We start from the raw sequence: 25,437 nt of genomic DNA, 5'->3' as shown, positions 1-25,437 counted from the left end.
TAACTCACTGTCCCAAATTTCGGCGACATGGACAATAAATGAGCATTTTATGGGCCCAAAACCTTAAATCAAGAAATCGGTCTATATAGCAGCTATATCCAAATCTGAACCGATCTGAGCCAAATTAAAGAAAGATGTCGAGGGGCCTAACGCAACTCACTGTCCCAAATTTCAGCAAAATCGGGTAATAAATGTGGCTTTTATGGGCCTAACACCATAAATCGGAGGATCGGTCTATATGGCAGCTATATCCAAATCTGAACCGATCAGGGCCAAATTGACAAAGGATGTCGAAGGGCCTAACACAACTCACTGTCCCGAATTTCAGTGAAATCGGATAAAAGCTGTGGCTTTTATGGCCCTTAGACCCTAAATCGGAGGGTCGGTCTATATGGCAGCTATATCCAAATCTGGACCGATCTGAGCCAAATTGACGAAGGATGTCGAAGGGCCTAACAAAACTCACTGTCCCGAATTTCAGCAAAATCGGATAATAAATGTGGCTTTTATGGGCCTAAGACCCTAAATCGGCGGATCGGTCTATATGGGGGCTATATGAAGATATAGTCCGATATAGCCCATCTTCGAACTTAACCTGCTTATGGACAAAAAAAGAATCTGTGCAAAATTTCAGCTCAATATCTCAATTTTTAAAGACTGTAGCGTGATTTCAACAGACAGACGGACAGACGGACAGACGGACGGACATGCCTAGATCGTCTTAGATTTTTACGCTGATCAAGAATATATATACTTTATAGGGTCGGAAATGGATATTTCGATGTGTTGCAAACGGAATGACAAAATGAATATACCCCCATCCTTCGGTGGTGGGTATAAAAATTCATTGGAACACTTTTTATACGAAGTTAGAACAAAATTTTAAATAATTAAAGATGGATTTTCGTATTTAGAGCGCACAACAAACCGATTACTGACTTAGGTGTATGTCCATAGTGGCGTGGGGTGGATTTATATCCGCACCCTCTTTTCAATCTAACCTAACCTCAGAATCAAAAAAAAAGCTCAGGTTCGGTAGAGCGGTAGTCGTTTTAATAGAACCTTTAGTTCTGCGATTATTTTTTATATATGTCCTCAACACAAAGCGATGCTCAAGTAGGGCTGAATATGTCGCTGGGTCGTTATCAGAAAGTCGGAAGAAAAATGATACCCACTTTTGGCTAAGTAAGATGTTTGAAATCTTCATCTTGGCTGACGCAAGTGATACTCTAAAAGTTAAGGAAAAATATGTTTGTACCAAACTGTATCGATAGAGTATATTGATTTCCTTCGAACTTTGTGCTGAATGAGCTTCTCTAGGCAAATCGAATCATTTTTCAAACCCTCATATGTAACACAAGCTAGTCTTCTCAAATGTCTTTCTAACTGTAACCACTGTGCTTGGGTCAAGTGTAATGGTTTTGTCATGATTTTGCATTTAATGCAACAGCATATTTCATTCGATTCCTTCAAGTGCCAGTCTTGTTGTTCGTCTATTCTCTGGCAGACCAATAACAACCACAACAAGAGAATACTGTCAGACTCTAATGCGAATGCCCCCCTAAGCCGTCGAAGAAAACATTATCAATTGTTAGGAGTTATTGCCGAAAAGAAGAAAAATTGGGAAGTAGTAGAAAGCAAATAAGAAAACGTGAATAGAAATGAAAACAAGTTGCGTAGGTTTTCATTTAATTGTCGGTAATTTTGTTCGTTCCACGAAACGTTGTTCCCATGTAAGTGCATCCAAAAGAGATGTCTTTAGACCTCTTACCTATTATTCTTATAATTAATATTGTTAATAATGATCTTGATTGCCTATTTGTGTTTTTTTTTTTTTTTTTTTTTTTTTTTTTTTTGTATAAATTAGGTGTAATATATCTTCATCTTGTGAAACTTGTCAGGAGATGAGTATTGTTGTCACAATGTCTTAATTAGTGTCTAAAAGGGCGTTACAGCAGTGAAGCTTAAACTAAGGACATAATTAGTGGTAATTATAGGCAAACATGTTATATGAGTTAGTAATTCGACCCTGTATCAACTCTGAACGATAGGATATTCAAGTATTACCGATTTGTTTGTCTACGTGATTCAAACGAAAACTCATAGTCGAATTTGAATAAATAGAACTTTGATCTAATGATCTATTCACATTTAACTTCTATTGGTTGCCCAAAATAATTGCGGATTTTTTATATAGTCGGCGTTGACAAATTTTTTCACAGCTTGTGACTCTGTTATTGCATTCTTTCTTCTGTCAGTTATCAGCAAGTTTTATTAAAAATGCATTTACTTTCTTTTAAAAAATCCGCAATTATTTTTTGGGCAAACCAACATATTACACTTAGCGTTTGCAGCATCCATAACTTGGGTAGCGTATGTGATATTGATTACAAGTAAGGGAACTCGTTGGCTTCATCTTGGCAAATTGCAGGCCAAACGTCTACTTATTCTCACTTAGCATTTCTTAAATATTCGTTTATGATATTAAAGAATTGGAGTATATAGGAGCTCAGGAAGTCATTTCGGGGTATCGGTTTACATGGGGACTTTATCTATATTTGGATATAGGGAAACGAAATTGGTTTTGTTATTGTAACAGTGTGTTGTGTTCCATATTTCGCCAGTTTGGTTCTGTTGAATATCTAGATCACGAAACCCTGCTACTAAGGTGGAATGTGTCCAGAGCGATCTTGGTCTGATGCGATTGTGTCTGACTGGGCAGTTAAACAGGTGTGGTGTGGTCCAGGGTCACAGTTGGACCAAACATCCTGCATGTTGACCTCAACATAAAGCTACTGCATCTGCTGGATCGTAATTAAACCAGACTTAGGTTACGTTTAAGTAGCAGCCTGCCATCAGACTCACTGAGATGTTTTCGTCTATTGTGATACCACAGGAACAGAAGAAGGAAAATGCCTTCTAGTTCCTACCGTTGAACCATCCAGATCGCAAAAAGCACAATAACTTGCGAATGTTCACATCCGCTAAATCGGACAGGTTCTCAAAGAAATGAATACCTAAAGTGGAACTCCTTCTGACTGCTAGTGCGGGACACACGCACAGAAGGTGTTCTATAGTCTCTTCTTCTTCGATATCCTCACAGCTACTGTAAAAGTCTTTGCTGGCATCCTTCAGTCTATCAGCTTACCTTACTTTAATTGGGTATGACAGAATATTTGTTCTACTAGCCGAACGTAGAATAGCGTTCCAAGAGCTATCTTCTATCTTCTGCGCTCTGATACTAAGTTTCGAGTTGTCTCCCACAACTTGATATTTCCATCGGGCTTTTGGTCTTCCCGGTTTCCGTGTACCACCGTGTTTGCCTTCAAAAGACTTCTTTGCTGGAGCTTCCTCATCCATTCTGACAACATGACCTAACCAACGCATTGTCGTCATACAGCTCGTGGTTCATACGTCGCCCATATTCTCCGTTAACGCAAACTGGTCCATATATTTTACGAAGAGTCTTTCTCTCAAATACTCCAAGCACTGCCTCATCTGCTTTCACAAGTACCCATGCCTCAGAACCATATATCAGCACAGGTAGTATCAGTGTCTTGTATAGTGTAATCTTCGTCTGTCGAGAGGTGGCCTTTTTTCTAAACGGCTTACTTAGTCCAAAGAAGCATCTGTTTGCCGTATTATTCTTCGCTTAATCTCAAAACTAGTGCCGAGGTAGATAAGGTTACTGACTGTCTCAGAGTTGTGGTTCCCAACTTTCTCCATTTTCTTTATCTGCTCGGTTGTGCAAGGCTTTTTGGGAGTTGAAACCATCCATTTCGTCTTATCTCCAGTAACTGTCAGACCCATTTTCACTGACTCTCTTTCGATTCTTTCAAAGGCTGCAGTTACTGCTTCCGATGACCGACCTATGATATCGATGTCGTCGTCATAGGCGAGCAGCATGAGTTCTCTTGTGATTAGTGTGCCATATCTATTCACATCTGCATCTCGCATAATCTTCTCCAACAGGATATTAAAGAGATCACGCGTTAGGCTGTCTTCTTGTCTAAAACCTCGTTTGGTATTAAATGGTTCGGAGAGATTCTTTCCTCTTCTTACTGAGGAACGCGTATCAGCAAGCGTCATCCTGCAGAGTCTTATTTATTTTGCAGGGACATGGCTTGAAATACCTTTGAACATAAAGGAGTATCGAAGGCGGCTTTGTAGTCGACAAAGAGATAGTAGGTGTTATTTTGTCCTTCTCGGGTCTTTTCCAGGATTTGGCGCAGTGTGAATATCTGGTCCAGGGTCGATTTATCAGGTTTAAAGCCGCATTGATAGGGCCCAATTATCTCATTGACTTTAGGTTTTAATCTTTCACACAGTACGCTCGAGACATTCTGTCTTGTCTCCTTTCTTGTGTACGGGACATAGTATGCTGAGGTTCCAATCATCAAGTATGCGTTCTTCTAGCCAAATTGCGCAGATAAGCTGATGCATACGCCTTATCAGCGTGTCGCCAGCGGTCTTAAATAGTTCAGCGGGTAACCCGTCGGCTCCTGCTGCCTTGTTGTTCTTTAGTCGGGTCACTGCTACTTGAACCTCATTCTGACAAGGAGGTTAACATTCAATACCATCATCAGGGATTGGTTCTGCGGTATCCTCTTCGCCACCAACATCGGACTCTAGCAGTTGGGCAAAATGTTCTTTCCATATCCTCAGCATGTTATATGTGTCAGTTACCAGATTTCCTTCTTTGTCTCTGCAGGAGGATGTGCCTGCACCAAAGCCATCGGTTTGATGTTTAATTCTTTGGTAGAAGTTTCGGACTTCATTCTGACTCCTGTACATCTCAATTCGCTCACACTCACGTCTTTCCATTTTCTTTCGGTCGTACCATGGGTTTCTTGGAGGGGGCTTCCAGTACCCATGTACGGATTTCGCGGCATTTTCCATGGAGTGGGCAATAGTTTGCCACTGCGCCATTATATCATCGGAACAAGGAGTGCTTTCACCAAACAGTTGGGTCAGTCGGGTGGAGTATGCCTCTGCCATTTGTTGTGTTTGCAGCTTTTCAATGTCCAGCTTCCGTGTTGTTGGTCTGCTCGTCTTTGTCTTCCGTCGGGGCATGGGCACAAATAAGGCTGATGTTGAAGAATTTGGCTTTTATGCGGATTGTGGCTAGCCTCTCATCCACCGGAGTAAAGCTGGAGACATAGGGTTTCAGTCTCCGACTAACCACAAATCCACAGCCAAATTCATGCCTTGTGTTATGGCAGCTATAATATAGTTCTTCACCGTTTGTTGTTGTAATTATTCCATTCCCAGTGCATTGCACTTCCTTTAAGGCGGTAATATCTGCCTTGTACTTCTCTAATACATCCGCCAGCGCGTATACAGTGCCTTCTCTATAAAGAGTGCGGACATTCCAAGTGCAGATCTGCAAATCATGATCCTTTTTTCGTTTGCGTGGGTCGTCAACATTGATGCGGACCCCCCAATAATGTTGACGACCCACCTTTGTTTCTCATAGTAGTTCTCAGTTTTCCGGGGGCGGATTACTGGCCCAGCGCCCCAACCGTATGGGTTTTGGGGGATTGCACACGTATTCCTCTTTGTGGCGAGCCGCTTACTTCAAGATCCGACGCTTGCCGCCAGCCGCTCCTAACCTGGGAACAGACGCTGATGTTGGCCATTGGTTATTTAAAGGCCCCAATAACTCGGCTTGTCATCTCGAGTATCATTGGCACTCAGTATTTAATTAAGAGCCAGTGCCACCTGACTCCTCACTGAGACTCTTCTCTCGAAAATCGCTGACTGCCCGCGGCCGCATTTGCAGCTACTCCGCATAAAAACGGAGCTTTCCACCATCCGCAACCTGTGGACGCCTGGTAGCTTTCAGTTAAGCTCCCTTCATCGTTATCACGGATGGGCACCACACAATTCAGAGCTCAAAGTTCCAGCCTGTGTGGTGCTCATAGTTATCCCGTATCGGCCGGTATAAATTAAAATCAATATACTCAATATGGCCAATACGCAAAATTTGATGCTGATAGCCTTATTCGTTCCAACGGTCTCGTAATTTCGTCTACCTGTGGAGCAGACGGACGGATATGGCTAAATTGACTTCGAATACTCGAATGATTAAAAATATTTAGTATAAATATTTCGAGGGGTTACAAACGAAATGACGATATTTGGGGGAAAATGCATTTTAAAGAGCGCACCCCCTAGATCTGAACCCAGGAACCAGATTCTGAAATTCGTTTCTAGGACAAAGGGCCCTCGATCCCCTAGTGAGCCAAATAGGACGCGCTTCCTATTGTTGTCTTTGGCGATACCAAGGGATTGCAACGTGAATATGGCAATCGCATTTTAATGCCCTCGGGAGTATATTTAATGTGGGCTCCAATTGCATGGCCATAATCATAATCCTCCCCCTCTGAATCCTTAATTTTGAATAAAAATTAAAATTGGTAAAAATGGTCATTGGTGAATGTATTTTTTTCTTCCAAAATTCTCAAGATCCCGTAGGTCCTTCCCAGGTCCAATTTTAATTTTTTGTTTTTACATATTCGTAATCCACTCGCTAATAGCTTTCATTTGATACTAATATTGCCTAGGTTAGAGCACCTTACACCCATTCTTTAGTGGTGGGTATAAAACATAGCATTTTTTAGTGCCCGGAGTCGACTCCGGAATCTGAGTCGAGAAATTTGTCTGGATCCGGAGCCGAGTCAAAATTACTCGACTCCGCATTCCTGTCCTTGAGTAGTTTAAATCCAGGAATTCTTAGTCCACGAAGCATTCCTCAACACACCCATGGTTCCTGGATAAGAACCACGTCGAATCCTTTTACCTTTAGTGCCGTGGGCTTACAATGATGGAAATTTCTGCAGAGACCGGACCATAGTCAGGATACAGCATTTACATCACTATTGCGGTGGACTCGTCTTCTCAGCCCGCCAGGGGTTCATTCTCAAAAGATTCGTTCGATCTTGCCATAGTGAGTTTCCTTACGCATCCAGGGCTGTTGAGAAGGCTCTCTTCCTCAGGACACTGGCTGCTACTGCCGAAGTACCTTCGCCCTTCCCCGCTGGCGCACACCTTGAGCCCAATGCAATTAGATAACCCACAACACAGGGCCCTGTCGGGTACCGTTTTGAGGCCTTTTCCCCTGTTTGGATCGCGACAGTTGGATTTTCAGTCGCATGCAATTCCCCATTATCCCCAAGGCTTGTGTACACCTTCAGCTTCAACGTAGAAAATCCGTAGGATACTTCTTCAGACTTATTGAGGTCTGAGAAACTGCCGGATTAAGTACGAATACCATATGTCACCTATTGGCATCAGCCTCATTCAATCTTCCAGTCGGTGGTTGAGAAATCACAGCCGCTAAGTATCCTTAGTGAGAATTCAGAATCTGAGGGAATTCCTGGTATCCATGATTGTGGTATTGGTAAAAAAGGAATACTTCCTTCCACTGCTGTTCCTGACCAGATCTTCTCAATCGTTTTGAGGACTACTCGCGGGCTCTAAATCTGCCGCTCCACTGGAAACAGACGAACTTCGTCAAAAGCCTAGTGTATAAAACTATCGTTGCTATCCTTGATTGACTCAAAAATAAATGCCTATTACGAGTTCCAGAATATTCTTGCTGAGCGAAATAGCAAATGTCCACCTCCACTCAACGGTTCAAACAAGAATTTTATGTCTAAATCTGATCCGATTTTGTTCATGTTAGTCGGCTAGCTAGAAGTCTGTGAAGAATTTCAGGATGGTCGGAGAGAAATTGAGATCTGTACTTTGAAAACAAAATAGCAGGGGGAGAAGGTCAGACAGACAAACGGACATGATTTGATCGAATCAACAACTGATTCAAAGTCGATTTGTACATTTATATATGTATCCATCTACCTTACTGTTTTGGGTAATAAACAAGTGCACTAAGCACTACCACAAATATATTTTCCAGGGTCGACTCCAGAGTCTGAGTTGGAAAAAAAGATTGACTTTGGGGTCACAGCCCTGGTTATCTTATATATGAAAATCAATTTTGGTTTGTTTGTAGGTTTGTTTGTTTGTGTGTTCCTTATAGACTCAGAAACGGCTGAACTGATTTTCTTGAAATTTTCACATATGGTGCATAATGACCCCGTGGTGAAAATAGGGTACTACATTTTTTGTTATCTTAAGGGGGACGGACCCTCCCCCTTACCCTAATTTTCAGACACGTCATATCTCGAAGATGAGTGGTGCGATTTAAGCGAAATGTTGTGTGCTCTCATATATAGTACCCTAAAATTAAAAATTTGGTATCCAAATTTCGGATGGGGTACCTAGGGGGCTGCCCCACCCTAAAACTTACCAAACATATATTTAGGCCAATCACGACAATATGGGACTCAAATGAAAGGTATTTAGGATAAGAAAACGTATCTGATATCAAATTGTCGGACCAAGTGCTAGGGGGACCACCCCAACCCCCAAAACACACCTAAATCGGACATATTTACCGACCATGGCAATATGGGCCTCAAATGAAAGGTATATGTGAGTAGAATACGAATCTGATATCGAAATGTGGGACCACCCCTTTCCCAAACCCCCCAATCAAGACTTATTTACTGACCTTGGGAATATGGGGCTTAAATAAAAGGTATTTGAATGTAGAATACGAATCTTATATCCAAATATGGGACCAAGTGTTTGGGTGGCCGTCTCTCACCAAAAACATGCCCCAAAGGGGACAAATTTACGACCATAGCAATATGGGGCTCAAATGAAAGGTCTTTGGAAGTAAAGCTCGAATTTGATATCAGTTTTCGGGAAAAGTGTCTATGGGGCCACCCCACCCCCACAACACCACCAAATAGTAAGTACTTTCTGACTATTGCAATATGAGGCTAAAATAAGAGGCTTTTTAAAGTGGAACACGAATCCGAAATATATTTTCAAGACCAATTTTGAGGGCAATCGCAATATTGGACTCAAATAAATGATATATAGATATATGAGAATAGAGCACGTTGCTAATATATTTTCCGGGCTTAGAATTTGGGGGACCACCCCAATCGCCAAAACACCCCTGAATCGGGCATGTGTACCCACCATGTCAATGTGGAGCTTAAATGAAAGGTATTGAGGGGTAGAGCAAGAATTGATACCCACATTCGGGACCAATTTTCTGGGTGTCTACCCCTTTCCCAAAATACCCCACAAACAGCAATTTTTTAATGACCATAGCAATATGGGGCTCAAATAAAGGTATTAGGAAGTAGAATACGAATTTGATATCCAAATGTAGAACCATGTATTTAGGGCATCACCAATTTCCCAAAACACCCCCAAGGGGAAAAAATGTTCGACCATGTCAATATGTGGCTCAAATGAAAGGTATTTGAGATTAGAAAACGAATTTGATAATCTATTTGTCGAAAATAAATATTCCAAGGAAACTTTTGTTCCATATAAAGTAAAAGAAGGCGCAGCGGAGCGGGCCCGGGTCAGCTAGTAATCAATAAAACCGAAATCGAAACACGGTACGGTACGCCAAAAAAATTGATTTATCAAATTCATACATTATGATGAAAAAATATGTAAAATTGGTTATATTGGTTATAATTTCTTGCACCATGGCAATCTGTTGCAGCACTTAAACAATGATAGTTATGCAAATTTTAGGTTAACACAAAAGGTGTTTTTCTTCTTCGTCTTCTGATTGCAAAACAGCAAATCACACAACACCTGAACGGGGCAAACAATAACGTTTTTGTTTTTCAACGAAAACCAAAATAAACCTTGGAAAACAAATAAAAACCAAGTCCTATGCAAAACCGAAAATCTATACAAATCGAAAGTTTGTTTTCCTTTTTTGTTTTTTGATTTTTGGATTTATTTTTGCAAAATTTTCGTTTGGTGTTTTATATAACAAATTTTTGATATCTCCCACCACACTATGCCACAGGCGGCGGCCCATGGAGCAAAAAGTCGACAGTCGAATAAAACAAAAACCAACAATCCAATCGCCTGCAACACATGGCTTAATAATTTATGACTTTGCATTGAAAAGTACAGACTGTCTTAAACTAAGCTACCCATTTACAATTTGAATGTGCATTATTGCGGCAAAACAATACATCAGTGAAACAAATAAATTCTAAGCATTCGAATAGTCCTTTAATAAAAGCCCCAAAAACCCAGTGGCACATAAAAGGGTTTTAAAGAAACATATCTAGCTAATGTTTGTACAAAACACTTGTTTATTGGGAATTATGTAATCAATTCAAAATCTCATGTGGAAACATTTCCAAAGTTTGTGCTGCACTCATAGAAAAGAAGGTTGCGATAATAGCAAACCTCCGAAGTGTTTACTTAAGCCCAATTGTGTATAGTTATACCCTACACCACTTCTACGCCGCATTTTGATACCCTCCACCATAGGATGGGGGTATACCAATTTCGTCATTTTGTTTGTACAAAATAAAAGATCTTTTAGTGAAATACCATGCTACGAAAATAGTATATCGCTTGATTAACAGTTTAACAATATAAGTGCATTTATCTGAATCCCATATGATCATTATTGGTCTACGAATTTAAGTTTGGATGTAAGGTGTACTCCATTCTTAAAATACTTAAAATACTTTCAGCCCAAAATTCTCATCATGTCTGATTTAGGGGTGTTTTAGGGGGAGAGGTGGTCCCCCAGATACTTGGCCCTGAAAAAATATCAGCATCGTGCTCTTCTCTCAAATACCATTTATTAAAACCCCATATTGTTATTGGCTTAACAGGAGTTTACAGGATGAGGCGTCCCCCAGACGCATGGCCCCAAAATAGGTTATCAAATTCGTTTTCTAATTTCAAATGCCTTTCTTTTGAGCCGCACATTGGCATGGTTAAAAATTTTTTCCCTTTGGGGTTTTTTTTTTGGAAGGCGGTGATGCCCTAAATACATGGTCCAATATTTGGATACCAAATTAATATTCTACTCCCAAATACCTTTTTTGAGCCCCATATGGCGATGGTCACTAAAAACTTGCTGTTTGTGGGGTATTTTGGGTATCAATTCTTGCGAAAATGGGTATGAATTCTTGCTCTAGCCCCCAAATACCTTTCATTTAAGCCCCAAATTGACATGGTGGGTGAATAAACCCGATTTAGGGGTGTTTTGGCGATTGGGGTGGTCCCCCAAACACTAAGCCCGGAAAATATATCAGCAACGTACTCTATTCTCATATATCTATATATCATTTATTTGAGCCCCATATTGCCATTGCCCTCAAAATTGGATATCAAATTCGTTTTCTAATCTCATTTAAACTCCTTATTGTCAGCAAATATGGGGTATTGGCCCTAAAAATTATAAATATTTAGTTCCACTCTCTTTAAGACCCAAATTGTCTTGGTGAGCAAATACGTCCTATTTGGGGGTTGTGGTGGTGGGACGTTCCCTAGACAGTTGGTCCCTAATGTTGATGTCAGATACGTGGTATACTCCCACACACTTTAAATTTAAGCCCCATATTTGCATAGTCGGCAAACATGACCGGCTTATGGGGTGGTTTGGGGGATGGGCGGCCACTCAGTGAGTTGGCCTTGAAAATATATAAATATTTGAGCCTCATATTGGAATAGTCAGAAAATACTTACTATTTGGGTGGTGTTGTGGGAGTGGGGTGGCCCCTTGACACTTTTCCCGAATATTGATATCAAATTCGTGCATTACTCCCAAAGACCTTTCATTTGAGCCCCATATTGCTGTGGTCGTAAATTTGTCCCCTTTGGGGGATGTTTTTGGGGAGAGGCGGCTACCCAAACACTTGGTCCCATATTTGGATATCAGATTCGTATTCTACATTCAAATACCTTTCATTTAAGCCCCATATTGCAATGGTCAGTAAATAAGTCCTGTTTTGGGGGGTGCTTTGGGAAAGGGATGGACCGCCAGAAATGTGGTCCCACATTTGGATATCAGATTCGTATTCTACTCGCAAATAACTTTCATTTAAGTCCCATATTGCCATGGTCGGTAAATATGTCCGATTTAGGGGTGTTTTGGGGGATGGGGTGATCCCCCTAGCACTTGGTACGACAATTGGATATGAGATACGTTTTCTTATCCTAAATACCTTTCATTTGAGTCCCATATTGTAGTGATTGGTCTAAATATATGTTTGGTAGGTTTTAGGGTGGGGCAGCCCCCTTAGGTACCCCATCCGAAATTTGGATATCAAATTTTTATTTTTAGGTTACTATAAGAGAGCACACAAAATTTAACATAGATCACACCACCCATCTCCGAGATCTGGCGTTTCTGTAATTTAGGGTAAGGGGGAGGGTCCGCCCCCCCCTTCAGATATCAAAAAATGTAGTACCCTATTTTCACCACGAGATCATTAGACACCATCTGTGACAATTTCAGGAAAATCGGTTCAGCCGTTTCTGAGTCTATAAAGAACACACAAACATACAAACAAACAAACAATTAAACAAACAGAAATAGATTTTTATATATAAGATTAGTGTAGGTCGTTTGGGATTGCAAATGGGCTATATCGGTCCACGTTTTGGTCTAGCTGCCATATAAACCGATCTGCGATGTTGACTTCTTGAGCCGCTAGAGGGCGCAATGCTCATTCGATGTAGCTGAAATTATGCATGAGGTGTTTTATTGGGTTGCCCAAAAAGTAATTGCGGATTTTTCATATAGTCGGCGTTGACAAATTTTTTCACAGCTTGTGACTCTGTAATTGCATTCTTTCTTCTATCAGTTATCAACTATAACTTTTAGCTTGCTTTAGAAAAAAGTGTAAAAAAAGTATATTTGATTAAAGTTCATTCTAAGTTTTATTAAAAATGCATTTACTTTCTTTTAAATAATCCACAATTACTTTTTGGGCAACCCAATATTTCCATAGCATGGTATTTCAGTAAAAGCTCTTTAATTGTCGATAATAAATATTCAAGAGATAATTTTGCTCCATATAAAGTAAAAGAAGGAGCAGCGGAGCGGGCCCGGTTCAGCTAGTTAGAAATAAATATAAAATTGTATATTGAAAAATATGTTTGCGGAGTCCTATTTTGATTTCTATGTCTATGAAAATTATAATTCGGTAAAAAATTCAATACAAATCAAATTTTCACAAAAATATCTTTAAAAATATCAAAATTTGGACCAGTAGAGATGGCAAGTCTAGCCTGTTACTGGAGAAACTGATACATTTACATTATGGTTGCCCTGGTTACATTTTTTGTTTACATCCATGGTAGAGCAAAGTTTTCCTTATGACTGTGTTTATATTTTAGTTTTAATTTCATTTTTAATTATATACGATCTTATAATTATGGGGTTCTTATGTGTAGTGAATTTGCGTTTAAAATAAATTGAATACTCACCTGTTGTTGGTAGTTGTTGTTTCTTGTGGCTATAGTGTGGCGGCTTACCTCTTGTCTGCTTGGTCATTCAACAACCAACAACCGTCATTCCTTGTTAGCTTCGGGCCACATTTACATTGTTTCTTGTCTTCGTGCCTTGTGATAATAGCTGTAATTTATGAAATGTGTGTTTGCGAGTTTGCATGGGCTTTTATCACCTTAAAAATTAAAAAGAATAAAAAAAAAAACTTGAAATGATTTGATTGGCATTATTTGATAAATTTCAACAAATTATAAGCAATTATATATTGTGTATATTTTTGAAATTAAAAATCATAACACAGATTGAATATCAAAGATACCTGGAGACAAACATTGATACAAACATATAATTTCAAATGATCAAGGTCATCGTTGTAGTTGTGGCTAAGAATAAAAATCCACAACAACCAAACGCTTTGGAAAAAATCGATTTTGTTCGGGATTAACATAATTGCCAAGAACCCATAATTACATCAGAAAAAACAAGTTTGTTTCTTAAGTCTTTTGATTTGTTTTAATATTCACCCTCTTTTGGGAAAACATGTCACAAACATTGTCGGTAACATGAGCATTTACTTCATGTTTCAATTGTCCAACAGAGTTAAGCCACATGTCAAGAAGTGTCGAATTCAATAATCCTAATTACGGAATGAAAAAATTGCATGTAAATATTTATTGATTTTAACAACCATCTCAAGTTTCTGCAAAACAAGTTTTTTATTGTAAAAAAAAATTCTTTAATGTCTGATTGTATCTTTTGATTGCTAGAAAAAGTTCTTAATTTGAAAAATCATGACAAAAAGTATTATAGAGGCAGTTTGTGGTCACACTCTCTGAGATACTTTAGGAACTTGTGGCACCATAAAAATAAGAGAAGGAAGAGTGGCTATTAGATTACAGATTCTTTATTTTTCCCCTTTTTTCTCTTTTGAGACGAGCTCAATGATCGCAAATGGAAAATGAAAACCACTCTCGAAAACCCTGTCTATATCAGATTTTTTGTCTACAGAAATTATACCACTCCCGACCGGGCTCTGCCGAATTTTTTTCATTTTCAAGTTTTCTGCCTATTAGGGAAAGTAAATATGTTCGCCCTTGTCTGCATTACCACAGGTATTTAACTGTATTCGATATTATAATACTTTTCCATAGTAAGCGTCCTCGTATTGGCTAAGCTTCGTCTTCCTACTGAACTGGCCCAGTGGTGTGGCCTTCCCAAGACGCTCTCACCCTGCCTTGGTTATATTAGGAAAAGTTTGGAGTACTAGCAAACTCGGTTATTCGCCACTCGGAAACCTATGGTCCATTATGGTCTATACGATGGTAGAAGAGATCAAGGCGAAGGAAAAAACAGCAAATGATACAACACAGCACGATACATGACAGCAAAAATAACAGAAAAATAAACCAAGTGGGAGGAAGCCAAAAAAAATAGCAAACAAGTAAAAAGGCGTTAAGTTTGGCCGGACCGAACTTTGGATGTCCATCACCTTGGGTATATTAACCTCAGTTTTGCTGTAGGACGTTTAGTTTAGGAGATATGGCCATTTTAAGTTTTCCAACTGAAAATTTCGAATTTTTGGAAGTGATCACGAATTAACCTTAGTTTTGCTGTAGGACGTTTAGTTTAGGAGATATGGCCATTTTAAGTTTTCCAATTGAAATTTTGGTTGCCCAAAAAGTAATTGCGGATTTTTTAAAAGAAAGTAAATGCATTTTTAATAAAACTTAGAATGAACTTTAATCAAATATACTTTTTTTACTCTTTTTTTTCTAAAGCAAGCTAAAAGTAACAGCTAATAACTGACAGAAGAAAGAATGCAATTACAGAATCACAAGCTGATAAAAAATTTGTCAACGACTATATGAAAAATCCGCAATTACTTTTTGGGCAACCCAATACGTAAACCATCTTTCGTCAAAATCCGGTGAAAAATGCATACCTTATGCCCCATAGCAGCTTTATCGAAATATGTTCGTATTTGGACCAAATACTAATGAGTACATGTCATTGTTCAACTGTGTATAACACAATATTCCTTTTTTAATAGCTATATCTAAAAATAAACCGATCTGAACCATATACGACACGGATGTCGAAAATCCTTTCATAAGTCAAATTTGCAAATTTTGCCCATGAACAATTCCACTAAGGAACAGGGGCAAACTTCTCACATATCAGTGAGTGCAGTCCGATTCAAGTTTAAGCTCAATAATAAGGGGCCTCCTTTTTATAGCCGAGTCCAAAGGTCGTGCCGCAGTGCGACACCTCTTTGGAGAGAAGTTTTACATGGCATAGTACCTCACAAATGTCGCCAGCATTAGGAGGGGAAAACCACCGCTGAAAATTTTTTCTGATGGTCTCGCCAGGATTCGAACTCAGACGTTCAACGTCCTCCTCCTAATATAAGTCACTGTGTCAAATTTAGTGAAATCGGATTACAAATGCGCCATTTATGGGGCCAAGACTTTAAATCGAGATATCGGTTTATATGGCAGCTATATCCAAATATGGATCAATTTGGGCCAAGTTGCTGAAAACTATCGAACTGTCGTCGACATCGGACAATAAATGCGCCTTTTATGGGCTCAAAACCTTAAATCGAGAAATCGGTCTATATGGCAGCTATATCTAAATCTGTACCAATCTGTGACATATTGCAGAAGTATGTCAAGGGGCTTAACTAAACTCTCTGTTTCAACTTTTGGCAAAATCGGACAATAAGTCCGCCTTTTATAGGCGCAAGACTTTAAATCCAGAGATCGGTCTATATGGCAGCAATATCCAAATACCGACCGATCTGGGCCAAATTAAAGAAAGATGTCAAGTGGCCTAAAACTACTCACTGTCCCAAATTTCAGCAAAATCGGATAATAAATGTGTATTTTATGGGCCTAAGAGCCTAAATCGGTGTATATGACAGCTATATCCAAATCTGGACCGATCTGGGCCAAATTGAAAAAGGGTGACGAGGGGCCTAACACATCTCTCTGTCCAAAATTTCAGCAAAATCGGATAAAAAATGTGGCGCTAAATCGGCGGATCGGTCTATGTGACAGCTATATCCAAATCTGGACCGATCTGAGCCAAATTGAAGAAGGATATCGAAGGGCCTAACACAACTCACTGTCCCAAATTTCGGCAAAATCGGATAAAAAATGTGGCTTTTGTGGGCCTTCGACCCTAAATCGGCGGATCGGTGTATATGGGGGCTATATCAAGATATAGTCCGATATAGCCCATTTTCGAACTCAACCTGCTTATGGACAAAAAAAAAAGGACCTGTGCAAAGTTCCAGCTCAATATCTCTATTTTTAAAGACTGTAGCGTAATTTCAACAGATAGACGGAAAAACGGGCGGACATGGCTAAGTCGTCTTAGATTTTTACGCTGATTGTGGCTGTACTAGGCACAGTTGTAGGAAGTCATAAAAAAGACTACATGCAAAATTTCAGCCAAATCGGAAAAAAATTGCGGCTTGTAAGGTCTCAAGAAGTCAAATCGGGAGATCGGTTTATATGGGAGCTATATCAGGTTATAGACCGATTCGGACTGTACTTGACACAGTTGTTGGAAGTCATAACGAAATATCACATACAAAATTTCATCCAAATCGGACAAAAATTGCGGCTTGTAAAGGCTCAAGAAGATAAATCGGAAGATCGGTTTATATGGGAGCTATATCAGATTATAGACCGATTTGGACCATTCTAAGCGCAAATGTTGGCTGTCATAACGGATCAAAATATGCAAATTTTCAGCCAAATGAAACAAAAATTGCGGCTTTTAAGGGCTCAAGAATTCAAATCGGGACATCGGTTTGTATGGGAGCTATATCAGGTTATTGACCGATTTGGACCATAATTAGCACAGTTGTTTGAAGTCATAACGGAAATTCACATACAAAATTTCAGCCAAATCGGACGTACAGACTTTTTAAGTCTTAAAGAATGAATTATTTTGAGACTGATTGAATTATTAAAGTATTATTACCATCATCATTGCAACGCCAGCTTGAGAAGACACAGTCAATTGTTAGGTGAAGTTATGACAGTATACAGGTAAATGGAGCGGGAAATTTTGGAGTGCTTAGCCCAATTGTCAGAGCCTAGAAATGAACATAGTCGCTAGCGTGTTTCCCGGTGTTCACTAGACATTGGAGCGGCAGAGCCAGTGTTCACACATTCGACCCGCACTAACGACCGCATCCAGGTGACCTTATGCTAAAGTCAAACCGTGAGTGACTCACGACGTGAAGATTCACATTTTACATAGCCAGAACCTCGCTTTTTCCTTAAGACATAAGGTTCACTGAACCGCCACGTCCGCGCCGTGAGTGAAGCACGTCTCCGAGATAAATGTAGACAGCATCTCGCCTTCCTCCTTCAGACATAAATGCGAACTCAGCCTCGTGTCATCAGTCTTCGATGTCCACATCGTGGTTTAATGTCATATACACGGCGTGAGCGAGTTAAGTCTCGGGGAATAACATAGTCAGCCCTTACTTATCCATTTAGAACATAAGTCTGACCCAATAACGCCTAGATTAAGTACTACTAACTACAACAAACCTCAAAACTAAATTTTTTTTCAAATTTTTCCATCAACATTCCATTATGGAACAGGAGAAAACTTCTTACATATCAATAAGTGCTGTCCCATTAAGGTATAAGCTCAATAATAAAGGGGTCTCCTTATAGACGAGTACGAACGGCGTGCCGCAGTGCGACAACTCTTTGGAAAGAAGATTCTACATAGTTGCCATACCATTTTCCTGGCAAATGTCTCCAGTTCCTCGCAAGTGTCGCCCGCATTAGGTAGGGATAACCACCGCAGAACATTTTTTCGGATGTTCTCGCCAGGATTCGAACCCAGGCGTTTAGTGTCATATGCGGACATACTAAACTCTGCGCTACGGTGGCCTCCAACTACTACATCAACCTAAAACGAATATTACTAGCCTTTCTCTTTTGTCACTGACACAAATAAATTTCTGTGATTGACCCTGCCCCCGGTGAGCTGCACCCTAAAACCCTGAGGGAAACTCGTCGTTACAGTTATATGCTCCACCCTTCCAGAAGCCTATAAGATTTCCTGATTCCAAGGCATTCAATGAAAACTCCTACTCCGGTTCCACCATCCAATTAATACACAATCCACCATCCGTGCATACAGAGGGTGCCGGGAAAGACGGTGTGCCTTACCTCAGAGATTCCTATTCGGGAAAATAACGTCTAGCCTGTCAACAAAAAAGGACCCCCTGGTATATAATCAGTAGCGCCACATATATCATGCCGCGACGCCACATCTCCATTTCCCCGCTGAACAAAATAATCCCTAAAGTTGAGGGAGCGACATGTAACTGATTCCCCAGTCTTATGGTGCTCTTCGTTGCCACACACTCAACTTACAGGTCCAAAGGCCACTCAAAGACTCTAGCCCAGAGTTCTATGTCACATCAGCCATACATAGGTGAGAATTGGCCGAATAACCGCCGTATGCATCCAGTGCATCATCCTGGCCTAAGCCCCCATCTTGTTCCTTATGAGTTGCTACAGGAGTAGAGCGCATTCATTTCCCTTTTGAATCTTTCTTAGACATTCTTTCTCTAACTTAGTTCCTGGTCAAGAATCACGCCCAAGACATTTTTTTGTTCTCGGAACCAACACGCAGGTATGTCTCCCGTATATGGTCCACTGGGATCAATTAAAGCGGTTGCGAATTCCTGGCAAGTCTTGTGTGCCTGGTGAGCATCATAACGTCAGGAATAAGAAGTCGGATATCCCCGGAATACACGCCATTAAAATAACGATGGAGCAGTACGCTACCCACATTCCGACGATATTCAAGAGAAGCAATCAAAAGAACATCAAAAGAATCAGACTGCTCAATGTCTATACCATCGATAGACATTGATTCCCTATTCTTTGAGGACTGGACCTATGGTCGAATGAATATGAACGACAAAGACTACTGTCATCGGCAGATGAGTAGACTGGATTCGAAGTTTGATCCAATAGAACGTCAATGAAAATAAGGACAGAGGGAGGGGAAAGAACAGAGCGTTTTGGCACATCTGCTGTCTATATATACTCATCGGATGAGAACCGATCTACAACAACTCGTATAGTGCTATCTCCTAGAAGTTATTACCTTTGGAGTCGGTAATAAATTGTAAGAGATCGCACTATACGAGTTGTTGTAGATCGGTTCTCATCCGATGAGTATATATAGACAGCAGGTGTGCCAAAACGCTCTGTTCTTTCCCCTCCCCTCGCGACTCGCTCTGGTATAAACGCACCGACCCTATCAAATGCCTTGGAGATATCCATAGCCACGATTCTACTCTCACCATACTGGTGGCTAGAGCGACTCCAACGTTCCGACAGAAATGCCATTAGGTCTCCCATTGAGCTATATCTGCAGAACCCATACTGTTTATCGCTATGAAGACCGTTGGTCTCTAAGTATCTCACAAGATAGAGATTAACCATACTCTCCATAACCTTGGAGAGCGGGGAGCATATCACAATTGACCGGTAATTCGCAGAGTTGTTCGCATCACACTTTTTGGGGATGAGCTGAACGTACGCAACCTTCCAACGCGCTGGGAGAACTCCCGCACGGTAAGCAAGGTTGAAAAGGTTCAAAGTGGACGAGCAAGCTTCGAAGAACACTTACAAAGGACAAGTGTTGATATACCATCCGAGCCTGGAGATATATTAACGTAGAGATCCGCAATGACGCTTTTAACTCCACGTGTTCGAAAGAATATCTGAGGGATCGCATTTCGGTATTGACAGCATCTCGGATGGCATCTCTGCATGCCCGCTTAAACCAAATTTCATCTTTTGATTTAATCGAAAAGTTCTTAGTCGGAATGAACGACTTCATTCCTATTTAATTTATTCCTTCCACCATTTCTGCAGCATCATTTAAATCACCGTCTAGAAAACAAAGTTTCCAATGCTGGAAAAATACATTGAGCTCGGCCCAACATATTCTTTCGTATACAAAAATTCGGGGCTGGGGAAGAGGCAGCGCGAAGAGCAGAATACAAAAAGCTCGCTGCATTGATCGGAATTACCAAGTGCCGCAAGGACATAAACTTCATACCTTCGTATGAAGGTATGAGAGAGCGGCAGCTCCACTCCATACAGTAGAGGTTCACTGAAAACACCCAGCATTCTCCTCCTGGTAGCAGCTGAGTTTTCCATTTTTTTATGCCAAGCCCCTTTTCTAGACAGCGTCGTCAACGCCCCTGAACGAAGTCCTTAATCGTAGAGAACCTCCCACTATGATGACGACGTTATCCTCGAAGGCAACAAAATTCAACTTCTCGAAGACCATTGATAACTGGACAGCACAAAAATTCCGGGCTGGGGAAATGGCGGCGCGAAGAACAGAATACAAAAAGCTCGCTGAAATGATGCAGTGATCGGAATTACTAAGAGCCGCAAGGACATAACTTCATGCCTTCTCATATTTGGATTCCAGAGAGAGCGGCAGCTCCACTCCATACAGTAAAGGTTCTCTGAAAACACCCAGCATTCTCCTCCTGATAGTAGCTCGGTTTTTCTTTTGTTTATGCCAAGCCCGTTAGCTAGATAGCGTCGTCAACGCCCCTGAACGAATTCCTTAATCGTAGAGAACCTCCCATTATGATGACGACTTCATCCTTGAAGGCAACGAAATTCAACTTCTTCTCGAAGACCATTGATAACTGGACGTCACAAAAGAGAGGATAAATCCCATCCTTGTGGAGTTGTTCTGGTTGGTGTTACTCTCAGCCAATAATGCGTTGATAATCCAGTTTTCCAGAGGGGGATCTCTCACGTCTCGAGCATCTAAAAATCCCCCCAAAGTGGGGATTTGTATTCGAAAACAGGGACTTAATTTGTGACTTGGGGACTTGAAGATTTGGGGGGATTCCGAGAAAGAATTAAGGATTTCTTGAGGAGAAATTTTCTGTTGAAAATGAAAATGAGAGGAATTGGGAGACAGTCACCAGATATGCTGAAGAGATACTGCGTAGGAAAAATATCTACCCCGACGCAACGGCGTAGGGGGCAAAGCGGAGGTTTTGGATGCAGACACTATGTCGAGGAGTTGGTTAAGCACCAAATTAGGGTGTCGATTTCGAAGTAATGCTAACGTAGTTCCGAGGTAGAATCTGTACCTCGAGGTGATATAGGATGGGTTTTTAGCCGGTACAGCCAATTCAACGAGTTCGGCATACGACGATGGACGTTGTTGCAAAAGCCGGTGCGACCCGACCTCTTACGAAAACTTTCCCCTCGATACTCGCTGATTGTCCGCGACTGCCGTTGCAGCTACTCCGTATGGAGCATTCCACTATCCGTAACCTGTGGACGCGTCCGGTAGCTCGCAGCTAAGCTTCTCATGATATCAATGAACACCACTCAGATCGAGAGGGTTTTTAGCCGATACCACCGATTCTACGAGTCCGGCATACGACAATGCACGTTGTTGTTGTAGCCACATATTCATGTGGAGTTTGCGAACCTCTTCGAGCTCCTGTAGGTGAGCAAGCTCGTTGCGGTCCAAAGGACCGATCGCCGCGGGAACAGGGCGGCCATTGGTTATTTTAAGGCGCCAATAACTCGCTCTGTCATATCGAGCATCATAGGCACTCAGTATTTGAGCAAGAGCCGATGCCGACCGACCTCTCACTGAGACTCTCCGCTCGATACCGCTGAGTGTCCGCGATTGCCGCTGCAACTACTCTGTATGGAACATTCCACTATCCGCAACCTGTGGACGCAGCCGGCAGCTAAGCTTCTCGTAACAGCATTGAACACCGCACGGAATGGACCTCAATGTTCCAGCCTGTGTGATGCTCATAGCTATCCTGCGCCGGGATAGGATGGGAGTATACTAATTTCGTCATTCTGTTTGTAACTACTCGAAATATTTGTCTGAGACCCCATATATTCTTGATCGTCGTGCCATTTTAAGTCGATCCGTCCGTCCGTCTGTCTGTCCGTCCGTTTGTCGAAAGCACTCTAACTTTCGAAGCAGTAAAGCTTGAAATTTTGCACAAATGCTTCTTATTAGCGTAGGTCGGTTGGGATTGTACATGGGCCATATCGGTCCATGTTTTGATATGGCTGTCATGTAAACCTATCTTGGGGCTTGACTTCTTGAGCCTCTACAGGGCACAATTTTCGATTCGATTGGAATGAAATTTGGCCCGACGTGTTTTGTTATGATATCCAACAACTGTGCCAAGTATGGTTAAAATCGGTCTATAACCAGACATAGCTGCCATATAAACCGATCTTGGGTCTTGACTTCTTTAGAGGGCGCAATTCTTATCCGATTGGAATGAAATTTTTACGCCGTGTTTTGTTATGACATCCAACAACTGTGCTATGTTAGGTTCAAATCGGTTCATAACCTGATATAGCTGTCATATAAACCGATCTGGGATCTTGACTTTTTGAGCCTCTAGAGGTCGCAATTATTATCCGATTTGACTGAAATTTTGGGCGACAGATCCTCTCATGACCATAAACATACGTGTTTGCTGTGGTCTAAATCGGTCGGTTAGCCTGACACAGCTCCCATATAAATCGATCTCTCTATTTTACTTCTTGTTATTTTTATTTTTTGTTTTTATACAAAGCTTTTCAAAATAGTTTTGGGGAAGGGAAGGAATAATACTGACAACCTTGGACAGGAGCGGTGATAGAAAGCGTGCCCTATGAATGAGTAGAAATTCATCTCAAAACTGGATTTTAGGACTTGAAGAAGAAGCGCGGAAGACTGAGGATCTTACGACCAACTAATACTTTAACCAACCCCAGTTCAATGTAATCTACAGGCAATTTGGCCCATTCCCGTGTTAGTCCTTATCTTGCTCTCCAAAATGACCCAAAACTGAAAATTACATTGGATTGGCTTCTGGCGAATTGTCCAGTCACAGTGCGGACAAAATGTAGTGGAGAACATGAACTTTTAGCCATTCTTAGTGTACACTAGCTATGTGTGATGGGGCTGAGTCTAGTTTGTACCCCCATAATCTACGACTTCCAAGCCGCTTCCATGTTTTCGGAAAAAAGTTGCATTTACTTTGACCCCAGCTTCGATGAAAACAATCGGAGTGCGGGCATTGGTGGTTATAAATGTTCGTACCATCCCTTGAGGTGGAAAATTGCTTCGGGTTGATGTTCGTAGGCATTTAATCTCGTACGTGCGTTGGGATCATCACGTTAACACGATCATTTCGGAGTTTACGAACTGGTCAATTGGGATTTTTCTCGTCAAAGAACACTTTGTTCGATGTTCGCCTACGATAGCCGGTTGTAATGTTCAAGAAGTCAGGAGCACTATAATGGGAGCTATATCCAAATTTGAAAAGTTATGGCCCATTTGTTTTCTCCTTCAACCTACATCAATATAAAGTATTGGGTTGCCCAAAAAGTAATTGCGGATTTTTTAAAAGAAATTTAATTCATTTTTAATAAAACTTAGAATGAACTTTAATCAAATATACTTTTTTTCTAAAGCAAGCTAAAAGTAACAGCTGATAACTGACAGAAGAAAGAATGCAATTACAGAGTCACAAGCTGTGAAAAAATTTTTCAACGCCGACTATATGAAAAATCCGCAATTACTTTTTGGGCAACCCAATATTTGTCCAAATTTCAAGTGGAAATCGTTATTCGTTAGACAGCTCTCGTGATTTCGACAGACAGACTGACGGGCATGGTAAGATGAACTTAAAATGTCAAAGATAATCAACATAAGATCTACTGTATGGAGTCCCTGATCAGTTCTTTGAGGTGCTAAAAATCGAGTGACTGGATTTGTAAGCTCCCATCCAATGGCGGTGGGTATAAAAAAAAATAATTTTAAAAATACTTCTCTCGAACGACTAGATTAGTAAGCTCCCATCCTATGGTGGTGGGCATAAGAAAAAATTATTTAAAAAAAAAAACTTCCTCGCTGCCCTTTTCGCCTGTCTACTCGTTAATTGCTTTCAACTCTTACAAAAATTATGAAAATTATTGCGGCCATAAATTATGGTCATCTATTGTTTTCTTTTGAAATGGAGTTTGTTTCTTAAGTCTTTTGTTTTGTGTTCATACGAAATTGTCTCGTCCCGAAACAAAAGGAATTTGTTCGCTTGATTCGTTATTATTGTTGCACAAAAAAAAGCTCTTGTTTTACAGGTAAATAAATCATAATATTAACACACATGCACATACATGCAACTAGCCAGCGAAGAGAAAAAAGAGATTTGCATAACTAACATTTTCCATAAGCTGACCATCCCAAAAAAGGTAAAAATTGGGAACTTGACCATCCAGCATCCTCAATGGTGTCCTCTCATATCGACATAGCCGACAAACATACACCGCCTAAAGCCAAAACGTTGCAAGACAGTCACTACCACTGGGAGACAAAGCAACACAGCAGAGCTACTTAAAAATTAAACTTGTCGTTCAGCAAAAAAATTTAAAAAGAGGCAAAAATGCACAACTGAGCTGCGTTACCCGGTATTATGCGTGGGTGCCTTACGCAAACCCAGCACACCAAAGTAAAATGAAGGCAGGTGATTTTAATCGGCAGACAGGAATCTGGCTCAAACAGGTGAACTCAAGCGTAACCTGTAATACACGTAACCGTCCATACACTTACCCACTGATAGACAGACGGCCAGTCCAAAGGACAGGCAGACGAAAAGCCAGTCCCATTGCATTGAGGCTGGGAAGATGATTTTTTTGTTTTTGTTTACGAAGTGAACAAAAAATCAAGTTTAATAAACCCCACAACCAAAATAAGGCTCTTCATCTCCAATTTAAAAAAAAAAAAAAAATTCTCGAAACGAGGGAGAAAAAATAAACGTTAAATCACGATTTTCGCTTAGAGCTACGCAAACGAAGCAACGATGGAAAAATCCCATATAATCGGTGTTGTTATACCCTTTTTATTCAAAACGGCGCATATCAGCAGAACCATAGCACAAGACGAAACAAACCAAGAACGCCAAATTTATAAAAAGGCAAATTGAATTGAAGTCTTTGTTTTCGTTGACTGGCCAT

This window comes from Stomoxys calcitrans, chromosome 3, assembly GCF_963082655.1.
Source record: "Stomoxys calcitrans chromosome 3, idStoCalc2.1, whole genome shotgun sequence".
Classification (NCBI taxonomy): domain Eukaryota; kingdom Metazoa; phylum Arthropoda; class Insecta; order Diptera; family Muscidae; genus Stomoxys; species Stomoxys calcitrans.
Note: the sequence above shows the minus strand (reverse complement) of the source record.